This window comes from Zingiber officinale, chromosome 8A (assembly GCF_018446385.1).
Source record: "Zingiber officinale cultivar Zhangliang chromosome 8A, Zo_v1.1, whole genome shotgun sequence".
Classification (NCBI taxonomy): Eukaryota; Viridiplantae; Streptophyta; class Magnoliopsida; order Zingiberales; family Zingiberaceae; genus Zingiber; species Zingiber officinale.
In genome coordinates, this window is record NC_056000.1 from 114,930,509 (window position 1) to 114,943,620 (window position 13,112).

At 35.7% G+C, this 13,112-nt stretch overlaps 1 long non-coding RNA gene across 1 annotated transcript; it reads left to right on the plus strand.

Annotated features, from left to right (window-relative positions):
• The first annotated feature begins 322 nt into the window (after positions 1-322).
• LOC122012545 lies at positions 323-3,253 on the plus strand. The gene is made up of 3 exons (XR_006120261.1): positions 323-384; positions 958-1,157; positions 1,415-3,253. It is a non-coding gene; the product is annotated as an uncharacterized LOC122012545 (long non-coding RNA).
• The last annotated feature ends 9,859 nt before the right edge of the window (positions 3,254-13,112 follow it).

Genomic DNA, 13,112 nt, shown 5'->3' on the forward strand with positions numbered 1-13,112 from the left:
AAAATATAAGTGTGATGCGTGCTTTGTAAAAAGAAGGAATCAAATCCTTCTTTAAGTCATGTTAATAGATAAGTGTGTTGTGTGCTTTGTAAAAAGAATGAATCAAATCCTTCTTTAAGTCATGTCAATAATTGACTGTGTTGTAAAGAGAAGGAATCAAATCCTTCTTTAGTCATGTCACAGAAAGAATAATATCCTTCTTTAATAAAGCCACCTCATACTCGATCTTAGCAGATAAGGCGAAATCCTGCTGATGGGGCCCACTGTACACCCGAGGCTTTCTCCTTTCATCTATAAAAGATGAGTTGAGGAGCCTCTATAAGGCATTCAAGCCTAACTTGAGCCTTACTTAGGCAAACTCTAGAAGTAAGAAGTGTCTGTATTGTAAGTTTGCTAAATACTTATCCTTTTACTTCAATCTCATTTTCTGCTTTGCGCCACCCTCTGTTTTGTTGTTGTTGTTATTGTTCACGGTTGTTTTTGGTATTGCACCCCCTCTGTTTTTAATAAAGAAGCAATAAATATCATGCTTTCTAAATCTTTTTTATAATTTTAATATGACACATTAATAATATAAAAATTTATTAAAACATCTCCAATAAATAGAGCTCTAAATAAATATTTCTATAATTCAATTTATATCATGAGTTGTATGACTCCATAGTCCATACATATTACATCAATTTCGAGACAAAAAATTAAATTTGAGTTTTCACTACTACTCTTAAACTACAAGCCTTAAATCTCACATATACAATGATTCAAAACTTTTTATTATTTTTTTTAAAATTTTACAAACCTCTTATAAACTTTGTATTGGAGATGCCCTCAAGAAAAAAAGGACTAAGGGAGCCTTCTTTGCTTCACTATTTTGAATTCTTATTATTTACCTAAGCTTTTTTATTTAGCGTAGTCCATTCCTTTCATATTGAAAGCTCACTCTATGTCTAATTTTAGGATCCGTCCCTGGTTGCCGGAGCTTTTGGGAGAGATCATGAAGCGGGTGGATGTCGACGGGAGTAGTGGTTGCATAGGAAGGACATTGTAGCTTATTTGCCTACGCCGGCGTCTGCCGTAGGTGGATAAATGAGGCGCGGAGTATTGTTCAGCAACTGCGTGAGTCCGGCGACATCACCTTCACATCTTCTCTCAAAGAGGTATCTTTTGTTTTCGCCCATGACTTTCCTCCCATTTCTTATTTCCTTTGCAAGTTCCGTTTTTATCCATTTAGGAATTGGAGGCGGAGCTGGTTCTCATGAAATTTGGTGTTTTTCATTCATGGAAAATTAATTCCTTCTTTTTTGTTTGCTCTAGTTACTTCAAAATAATATTATTTGTGATATATATTTGTTTTCTTTGTGTATTGATCTGCAATCTGAATCATGATTCGTTATTAATTTGTGGTGCAATCTAGCCTGGACTCAGGGACTCTCCGGTACAATGCTTGATCAGAAGGAACAAGAGCAACTCCAGACATTGTCTCTATCTCGGCCTTATATGTCCCAAGACTATGATACTATGGTATAATATTTAGATTGTTATTCAGAGCGATTCGATCCTCAGTTGTAATGTAAAAAAAAAAAATTCAAATGAGGACGCAATCAAAAGATGTTGGATTTTTAGATTGACCGTCGCATGCGCTTATAAATTTATCCTGATAACCTTTAAAAAAACCTTCCATAGAACCAAGTTAATTATCTCATAAATAATCAATAAAATTAACCAAAATTATTATTATTTTCTATCTCGGCCTAAGGTGATGTTTCCATAAACTTATAACTCTTTTTAATATTATTGACATGACCCTTCTAGGTGTAATTCTGTTAAATGCCACGGTCAAACTCTGTATGCATTGGGTGGGCCGTTTCACATAATTTTAATAGTTGATACTTAACATATTGGGGAAGATTGATAAGTATTTACAAAGAGAGCAAATGGACCAGATCTAGCTATTTTTATAATCATACCAATAAGATTAAATAATAATAATATCACATTGTGTATAATATTGTTCAAGGTTTTGGAGGATGAACTTCATTCTCAACTAGCGGATGCAATATTTATTTATGATGAAATGACTTCTTTTGATTTGATATTCATCTTATATTTTATGAAAGAGATTATGAAAATCACATATGTCCTTTTTCAAACTTTACAAAGTAAGTCATAAGATATTATAAATATAATGGAGCTTGTATATATATTATCTACTAAAAATTTATTCAACAAATGAGGGATAACAAGGCTTCGGAGTAAAATGGATGATATTTTTGTAAGTATCTCAAGTTAGTTTGATGTGATCAATAGAATTAAGTTAGATCATATATATGTGATGTCTTATGTCTGAGTGTGTAAGAACTTAGGAACACAAGAAGTCGAATGGAAGACATAGCGAATGAGAAGGATGACACGGGAAGGAAGCCGATAGGCTCGGTACATCTGAGGGACGAGAAGTTGTGGAAGTATACACTGGTGGAGCGAGAATGCACACGGTCTATCAGAGGGACAAGAAGTCGGGGAAGAAACATGCTCGAGAAGAAGGTCAGAGTTGGATTCGGATAAACTCAACTTCGGACGACCTCAGATCGCCCAAGTGAGCGGGGGCCGAAAATGATCAACTCAGGTGTTGACCATGAAGACCCGAGGTGCCTTAATTGGCTTGAGGTGCCTCGGATGGCCCAATAGAGCAGTTGTTGCAGAAGTAACTTGAGGCGCCTCAATTGACTAGAGGTGCCTCAGATGAACAATAGCTGAGACACCTTAGATTAACTGGAGGCACTTCCGATGTTTAGAACCATTACGACATGGATAAGAAGCAGGAAACTATGTTAGCAACATTCGAGATGTTGCCAGATTAGTTTTTTGAATGTTACATGGATAAAATTTTATCCACTTAGAGGTGGCTCCAACTGTTTGAGATGTCATGTCAGTAAAACAGTCACTTTGACCATTGAGTTATAAATAGAGCCCTGGAGCTAGTTGTAAAAAAACACACTTATACTGCAACATCTGTATTTCATTCTAAGAGTTCAACTACTGTAAGGGACTTCTCCACCTTCAACCTTTGTCAAAGGAGTTTTTTTTAGTGCTTTCATTGTTTTGGATTAGTAACCTCTCCGGTTGTAAACCAAGTAAATTCTTGAGTCTCTTACTTAATTTTTATGTTATTTATTTTTGAATTAATTATGTGTCCTTGCTAAGTTAGAAAGCAAGAGAAATTTCATTTTGATTTTCAGGTCATCCATTCACCTCTCCCCCCCCCCCCCCCCTTAGCTGCCAACTGAAGCAATAAGAAGATGGTCGAATCAAGCATTTATCCACCAAAATTCTAGGGAGAATTCACGCTTTGGAAGCGCAAAATGAAGGTATACTTTAAAACTATTTTCAACATTTTACTAACAATAAAATATGATTTTGAAGTGCCAAAGAATGAGAACGGAGAAGAGAAGGAAGAGCTTAACTAGAACAAGAAGCAACATGCTGACTTTGTGGCCAACGACAAAGCAAAGTTCTATCTACTGAGTATACTACCGCCCCAAGAAGTCAACCGGATCGATGCCTATGACTCTGCTAAAGAACTCTGGTTGAAGTTCTTGGAGCTTCATGAAGGAACATCGAAGGCCAAGCTAGCAAGACAGGACATCCTCCGAAATCAACTAATGAACCTCCAGATGGAAAAGGGAGAGAAGTGGCTCAACTACATGAAAAAAATCAAAAAGTGATCATTGGAGTAACCAACCTTGAAGAAATAGTTTAAAATCAAGATTATCTCTTGATATGCACTCAATGCTTTTCTAAGAACCTAAGAGTGGACATTAATAGTAGATAACTACTGCATCTCAAAAGACTTAGTGTCACGCCCCAGAGGAGTCACTGTCCGAGAAAATTTTGGCAGCATCTCCCCTATACGGTGGACAATCTGAAACTTTCTATAAGCACTAAATACCTCAGCCACATGCGGCTGGAATAATAACAACAAAATAAACCATCACCACGCAGTTTATATAAGTAAACAGAAAGATAATACCCTGACTCGAAATCCACCCTACTCCACTACACTCGTAAAGCTCAAATCCGACGAACTCACCTCTTCTGCTGTCCAGGCAGGCATGTAGTAGAATAAAATCCAAATCATACCAAAAATCCATCAACATCTCAAAATCCATACAAAGTCCAAGTATCCAAACAAACCAAGTCTATAACATAGTCAAAAAGAAAACAAACAAAACCAGTAGATCCGTAAGTCTTCGGGTCTTCAGGGGACCAGCAACTAGAACTCTCTCCTGACAGCATCATCCTGAAATATAACAACAATGGAGGCGGGGTGAGTCCAACACTCAGCAGGTACAATTGATATGCAAAGTAAAGAAACAACACCTAGCACTAATCATGCGTACAGTCTCCTGATAAGAAAGATAAAAATGCATCTGAAGTAAACAGGAGAATGCTGTACTAACCAGGTCCTGAGTATAAGGTCAAACAGTCCGAGTGGTATAGGAATCCTGTATGCATGTCAAACATAGGTATCCAAACAATATGCAGCATATAAATGCAGCAACCACAAACACAAGCAATAAATGCATCATGCATATGATGCCAATGATGCGTCCTGGTCACCCCTGACGCCAGTCGATCATCTCATACAAAAGTGAGGCCGAGTGGGTAGGGCTGTGACAACCGTGCACTCTGTCGTCACTACTCCTGATGAGTGACCGAGTGGACGGGATGCTGTCGGAGTACACCTATCCTCCTACCCCAAATCATAAATGGGGGAGCGCAATGCTCTCATCTCCCGGTACTCAAAGACGGGGAGGAATCCCTGCCGGATAACACGTTGTGTCACACTACCCATGAGCGGACCAACGGTGCCTAACAGAGTCCCTGCTGCAACACACTCTGCCTGAATCGACCACTAACCCATGAGTGGTGGTGTGTGCAGATCCATGTAACTGGCGATGTGCTCAACAATAATGGAGCGGACTATCGCACAGCATGCAATCATGCAAATGGTGCATGACACTAACCACAAGAATATCCTGACCTAATCCACATATATATAAAAATGCATCAAAGGTCAACGAATCCAAAACAATCCAAAGGTATACAGAAGGTATAAAACCTAGGTCCTGAACATGGTCAAGCATGACATATCACTACCCCTGTAAGCATGTATAAACAGGTAAAATATACCTGAGATGCAAAACCAATCAATCAATCAAGCATGTAAGATTTGGGTAGTGATTAACCGAAAACAGATAAGAAACACAATTAATGCAACATGTTAATTTAATTACTAAGCATATCAAATGACATAAGTTAAAAGTACCCGCCTCCAATAGAAAAAGTCCAATCAGTCCAAATCCGACGCCGAGATACTCGTCTCGTGTCTAGGTCCTGTGATAAATCTTACAATTTAGCTAAGTATAAACAAATAGCTAAATAAATTCCTAATCACAAGACCATCATCCTGCATACAAGAATTAATCTACACATGATCATCTATCTAAAAATAATCAAATCAAAACAATGATCTATAGCATGTATCAAATGCTCCACACCTTACCTTACTTCTCAGCCGTTCTTGCTGCCAGTAAACCTGACCGAAGCGAGGTAAATGGTGTTGCCCTCTAAATCAAATACCCTACATCAATAATCCACACTTAACTAACTTAAAAATTTATCACTGCATAGATGCTAACCTTAAAGTATAGCAGTAAATCTGCAACTCACCACCACAACTCAGAGATCAAGATCTCACTTCTCACCCTGCTCAACTGATACACAGTCCAAACTGCGACCGCTGAACCAAGAAACAACCCACAGCAACAACTTCTCTTCAGGATTCCAGTATACTGTTCTGATCAAAGGAAATGGCAAAAGTGGAGACCCCGGATCAGATTTGGGATTCAACCATATTATTCCAATAACAACTTAAACTCAAGAAAATAATTTACTCATCTTAACTCAATTCGCAACAGGGACGTTGCTGCCGGAGGAAAGTAGCCGATGGAAGGTGGCTGTCAGACCCAAGAACAACCCATAGCCAACCCTAATTCCTAAACCCACTGAACAGCACAACGTGGAAGCAACCTCCACTCGGAAAAGGAGAAGAAGAGTCGGCGCTAATGCTGAGGAGTCTAGAGCACGGCCAAGTGGAGGAGGTCGGCGCTGGGGTCGAAGACGGCGGTGTCGGCAGGCACAATGGTGGTGGCAGCCGGCGCTAGAGCAAAAAGGAAGGCCGGCGGCAACTCGTCGGACCAGAGGAAGGGAGGAGAAGTCGCTGGTCGGCCGGGCTGGCTAGGGCACAGAGGAAAGGTGGCGCCGTGAGGAGATCGGAGAGGCTAGGGCTCGGATAGCGGCTCTCGCCTGCCGGCGTCGGCTGTAGCGATCAGGAGACGCGAGAGGAAGGAGGCGTCGGCAGAGGAGAAGAAGAACTGCCGCAGGCAGTTAGAGCTTCGGCGTGAGAGAAGAAGAAAGGTGCGGGTGAGGTCACGGGGAGAAGAAAGAAATAAGAATAAGAAAAAGAAAATATAAAAAGAAAAGGAAATATAAATATTTCCTCACTTAAATGGAGTAACCCAAACAGGTTTTCCTGGGGCCCAATTTTATCCCCGTAAACTCGTCCATACAAGTTCCGAAAAATTCCCGAAAAATTTCCAAAAATTCTGGAAAATTCCCTTATTAATATTAGCCTATTTTCCGATATTTTACACTTAGAGGTAAATACATTAGAAGAGCTATTTTCTACCTTCGAATTACACGAGTCAAGATGTGCAGGCTCAGAAAATAAAGAGAAGTCAAGTCAGAAGTTAGCACTAAAAGCCAAGAAGACTGAACTAGATTTGGAATCATCCTTCGACGAAAACGAAGAAGTATACATGGTAAGAAAGTTAAATAAATTCTTTAAAACTAATAACTTTGATAAGAAATAGATGACGAAGCTACTTCAGAGGAAGAGAATGATAAGATGCTATAACTACAATAAAAAAGGGTATATCAAGAACAACTACCCCAGATTGAAGAACAAAAAAAAAAAAAAAGGGACAAAAAGGTTCAAACAAAAGATCCTTAAAGTAACCTAGAGTGAATCACCATCTTCTGAGTCCACCAACAAGTTTGACACAGCAAGTGAGGTATGACTCTTACCTTCCGATCAATTATATATTGTAATAAAAATGCTAAGTGGATCTTTATGTAAATTACGAACCAAGTATGTTAATCTAACATTGACTTAGAAAATAAAACAAAAAATGCATACTTAAAGGAAGATTTTGATAAACTTAAGGTTGAAAATGTAAAATTAGCTGAACATAGAAAAATTAAAATAAAAAAAAACATTTTGCATGTTTAAACTCATATGCCTCAAAAAATAATTTTATGTATTTTGAAGGATTTAATTGGTATATTAGAAATCATAGGGATCAAATTGTAAAAGGTTGAAATTTATTTTGAACTCTAAAATCATGTTTATCCTATTAAATTATTGCATGAAAGAAATTTAATTTTCTTGAATTTTTAACATTGCTAGCAAATTTTTTTTGTAACCTTTCTCTTTAGTTATTTCTTGTTTATTTTTTTTCTGTGAAAAAAAATTATGTTTTCTATTTTTACAAAAAAAATTTCAAGATTTTTTTACCAGTAAATAATTTCTTCTGAATTTTTTACCTAGAAAATTTAATATTGAGAATTTTTGGCAATAAATTTTTGAAAATTTTGATTTTTTCTAAATTAACAGCTAGATTTTGAATGTTAAAATTAGTATGATTTTTAGACATCAAAATCTATTATTATATGTTTAATTTCAAAAATACATATTTCTGTAAAAAATATTTATTTTGGTTATAATAAAATAGCTTTCTCATGCAAATTTTTTATCATGATCTAAGTAGCTATGTTTTCCTTTGACAAAATTTTAAATGATTTTCAAAACTAAAAAATAATTTTCAAATTAATTTTGTAAAAAATGAGGTTTAATTCTTGAACATTATTTTCTTTATAAAATAATTTTGATAAAAGACACAATCTTGTATAATCTATTTACAACTCATAGAAAAATTTCCAAATGTTTTTACTTCTTATTTTTTTCTTATTTTTGATGTGATCAGAGAGAGATAAATTACAGGGTTAAGTTAAAGGAGAACTAATTGTTCTTAATTGTAATATTTAATGCTAGTACTTAATTGTAATATTTGATATTATGATTGTTTTTATAAATTATATTTTTTATTTGTTTGCCCTAACCTTAACTCTAGTTGATGTACATTAAAAAGGAGGAGATTGTAAGTACCCCAGTTAGTTTTAATGTGATCAACTGAGTTAAGTTAGACTTTGTGTATTTAATGTCTTGTGTTTGAGTGTGAAAGGACTTAGGAACACAAGAAGTCGAACGGAAGATGCAGCGAGCAAGAATGATGGCACTGGAAGGGAGTCGGCTGGCTTGGTGTATTTGAGGAATAAGAAGCTACGGAAGAGTACATCGATGAACGAGAAGTCGGGTAGGAAGCCTGCTCGAGAAGAAGGTCGGAGTTGGGTTCAGGTGAGCTCAACTCCGGACGACTTGAGATCATCCAAGTGAGCGAGGCCTAAAAATTATCAACTCGGGTGTTGACCATGAAGACTTGAGGTGCTTCAGTTGTCTTAAGGCGCCTCGAATGCCCCAACAGAGCAATTGTCACGAAAATGACCTGAGGTGCCTCAATTGACTGGAGGCATGTCAGATGAACAATAGTCGAGGTGCTTTAGATTTACTGGAGGCACCTTCGATACTTAGAATTGTTGCGATGCGGATAAAAAGCAGAAAACTACGTCAACAACAACTGAGATACCTCCGGTGAACCGAGACGTCTCCAATGCCACCAGATCAGTTTTTTGAACATTGCATGGATAAAATTTTATCTACTTAGAGGCGTCTCTAACTGTTTGAGATGTCCTGAACTGTCACATCAGCAAAACGGTCACTTTGACCTTTGAGCTATAAATAGAGCCCTGAAGCAAGTTGTCAAAAAGCACATTTGTACTACAGCGTTTGTATTCCTTTCTGTTCAACTGTTGTAAGGAACTTCTCCGCCTCTGACCTCTGTTGTAGGAATTTTTCTTAGTGCTTTTGTTATCTTGGATTAGCAACCTCTCCAAAACCAAATAAATTCTTTGAATCTATTTAAAATTGGAAAAATTATATATATATATAGAGAGAGAGAGAGAGAGAGAAATTGGCTATTATTATTGAAGATTTTAAAATTTTAAAAGAATTCTGAACTCATTTTATTTATAAAATTTTATTTGATAATATATCTTTAAAGGAATTTTAACATTCCTCTTTTCTAATATTAGCTTTGAGTATTTTATTTATCTTTTTAATTATTATATTTTTATTATTGAAAATTATATACAATTTATAGTAATTATTTTTGTTTGGCCTCTCCAAATTTAAAATTCTAGATTGGCCCTTGCCATCGCAGTGAGAAGGACACATAGGAGAGACTAAAAGCGTATGGTGTATTCAAGGGACAAGAAGCTGAAAGGAAGACTGTGCAAGGTGGCGATTGAAAGCAAAGTTTGTCGGAGACTAGTAGTTATCTAAGCAATCGGAGAAGGAGAAGTCAACAAATGGTCAAGTCTAAGGTTGACCATGTCCAAGCGACCGGAGAGCCTCCAGGCAACTGAAAGCTAACTACTAAGTCATCTAGGGCTGCTATCTAAATGAATGAGAATGACCACGTCAGTAAGACTCCAGACGACTGGAGAGCCTATATATGGTTGACCGGATCAGAAGAGGCTAAGTCATCTAGAGTCATTATCAAACCGATGTCAAAGTGGATAAAGCCTAAAAACACATCAGTTCAGATCCAATCGATCGGAGGGCCTTTGGGTGACTGGAGGTGCCACATCAACACAACAATTAGATCGAGATGAAAGCTATAAATAAGACTAAAGTTGAAGAACAAATAGAATTCACTCTTGAATTACTTATGTTTTTTTTTATTTGCCTTGTGCTTTACCATTGTAAGAGACTTTTCTGCCTCCAGGTCATTTCCGAAAGAGAAGGTAATGGAGCTTTTATCGTTTTTGGACTAACAACCCAAGGATTGTAACTAAGTAATTTCTCGTGTCCTCTTTATTTTATGTGTTCTATTTAGTTTAATTTGTTTGTGTCCTTGTTAAATCATTAGTAAGAGAAAAGATTCATTTTGATTTGTAGATCTCTATTCACTCCTCCCCTCTAGTAATCTAAACCGCTTCCAGAGAAGACCGGATGAAGAGAAAACGATGCCACGAATGGAAACATGTAAGACGTCTTTGTAAGATTATCATTATCGTATCTATCTACATTTCAAATGACTCATAACATTTTGACTAATTTCAAGAATTAAGTTGTTGAATAGCAATTTGCTCTTCTTCCCTGCTATATATTTTGTAAAATTATCAAGAAAGAAAACAAAAATAACATATGTGTGTGTGAGAGAGAGAGAGAGAGAGAGAAAGGCGCCCACGGGCGATCGCCCACCGTGGTCGCTCAAGCTATCAAATGCTTAATTAGGATACTCTACATGACTCATCTCTATGTGTCGTGCATGCGAGCGGGTGCTCGAGGCATCGGGAATGAATATAGGCACCTCGATTACGTTAATTTTTTTAATTAAAATTTTCTTAAATCCTAAACCTTTTATATATACATATATATAAAACCCATGAGCATCTAAAATTTTTAAATTTTATTTTTTTTATCTTGAACACTATAACGCAATACTTAAACCCTAAAAATAAAATTTAATTGAGAGCTAAAAAAATAGATAAAAAATGCTATTAGACACCCTAAAGATATATTCTATGAGCACCTAAAATTTTTTTCATTTTAAATTCTTTTTAGCTTGAACACTGTAATCCAACTCTAAACTCTAAACTCTAAACTCTAAAAATAAAATTTAATTGGCTTAACAGCTTAAAAAAACAGAAAAAAAAAAAAAAGAATATGTACCTATATTGAGGCGTTTGCATCAATTCCCTCCGTGAAAATAAAAATTAAAAAAAAAATTGATTTTACAATTGAAGTGCCTGAATATTCCGTGCATATATATATATATATATATATAATACTGATCAGGCCAAATCATGAACTGAGATGAACAAAATCTGAGGGCTCGAGGTCACGAAGGACAGACAAATCATAAATGCTGTGCTAGCTGTGTGCTAAAGGAAGCTCCTTAACTTTGAGTCAATACCTTGACCGCTTGTCTGTCTGGTCTGGCTGTCTGTCTGTCAAATGCAAGGCGTGCCCCAAAACAAAAGGGAACAGACAGTAACCCTCACAGCTACCTTAAAAAACATCATTGTTTTAAGAAATCTTCACAAAACAGCACATTGTATCAGTCTATCAACAACGATCTCTCCTGAGCATGCAGCATAAAACAAAAGTGCATGCCCCCATGCACGGGCCTAGCTCTGAATTGGTAGTCTGAGTGGTAAATTTATATGACAAGAATAAGATTTGACTCCTTTAAGATTCATTTTCTAGGGAATAAGTTTCTTTCATTTGGGAGACTGCTTAATACCATAATTAACCTCCCGGATCTTGAGATGAGCAGTGGAGATTAATATGTAAGTATTGACTCACATATGAACTCCGTTCATGGATGCGAATGGTTGATTAGAGGATGATTTATTATAATAGGGTAGGGAGCAATTTCTGACATGCGCATGTCTTCGGCAGCCCCTAACCACTTGGCAATTGATTATAAGCTAATGATTCACCTCCTTTCATATAATCTAGAAATGGATTATGAGAGATGCTCGGAGAGAGCATAATTACTTTTTACTAGAATGGACATGAATATATAGGAGCACTAACTTCAGTTAGTATGGACCAATTAAGAGGTAATAAAACATAGATAAGAATTAATTCTATTGTGAAATTAATTAATCATTAAGAATTAATTAATTAAAAAATTAATTATTATCTGCTGTAATTAATATGATTAATTAGAAATTACTTATTAATTAATTAATTAATAATTAAATTGATGTGCGGTCCATCTAAGTAATTAAGTCAATTAATAGCTCACCCTTTATGAAGGTTTTTGACCTTTTTATCGTCTCTCTTTCTTTCTCCTTGTCTCAACACATAATAAATAGGCAAGTTGTGGCACGTGAGTGTTTGTTTCAATAAATTTTAGAGTTAATTTTTAATGACTCGTTGGATATCTAACTTTCTACATACAAAGGGTCACTAGGGTAAAATATCTTTAGTGATTATCTACTTGTGTATTACCGTAGGATCGATGAAACTGGGGCGTTTGAAGTAAACAAAATCACTTTTGCTCTAATAAATAGCGTTGTGGAATTTCTTTTTATTTTTCTTCTTCCCTCTCTTCTCTAAAGAGTTCTAAGGTTGTGAAATTTGTTTGAATTTGAAATTTGGAGTGCTTCTACGTCGAATGGTAGATCATTTTATTTTAGGATGCAATTATTAATAAATTATAATTAAGCATCAAGATAGGGTAATATCATTTTAAAGAAAGAATATCCAAGGACATAAATTTATCAAAAAGGATGTGTGTTGATCTACAGGGATATAACTCAGTAATCGACGATATGAAATTGATGATGGTGCATGCATGATACCAAAAAGGAAATGTTAGAAAATATAAAGGAGACTAGATCTACATTATCATACCGAACTCTACTAATTCAAACCGTCTATTTATCGATAAACTGACTGATTGAACCCGACTTATGATCAACATCAAAAATTTCAAGCGACAGTTTTCAAATAGCGAGTATAGATAAAATACTACTAGAAAATTTATGAATTTTGCTGAATCTTCTTGTCAAATCCAACACATTTGCAAGCCACTTGAAATAAGTATATTGATTTATCTGTAAACATTGTTATTTTTTCTTTCATTTAGTTTTCTGAATATATACTATGCCAATTTTTAACTTATTTCTCTGTAACTTATTTCTAACATCTAAATTTATTTATTTTATTAATATGATTATTTATAAAACTATGCCAATTTTTAATGATGCACATATAATAAATAAATAAAATGGAATAAATCAGAGGATTAAAACTTGAATCTCAATAATAATAATATTCTAGAGTCGTATGCTTA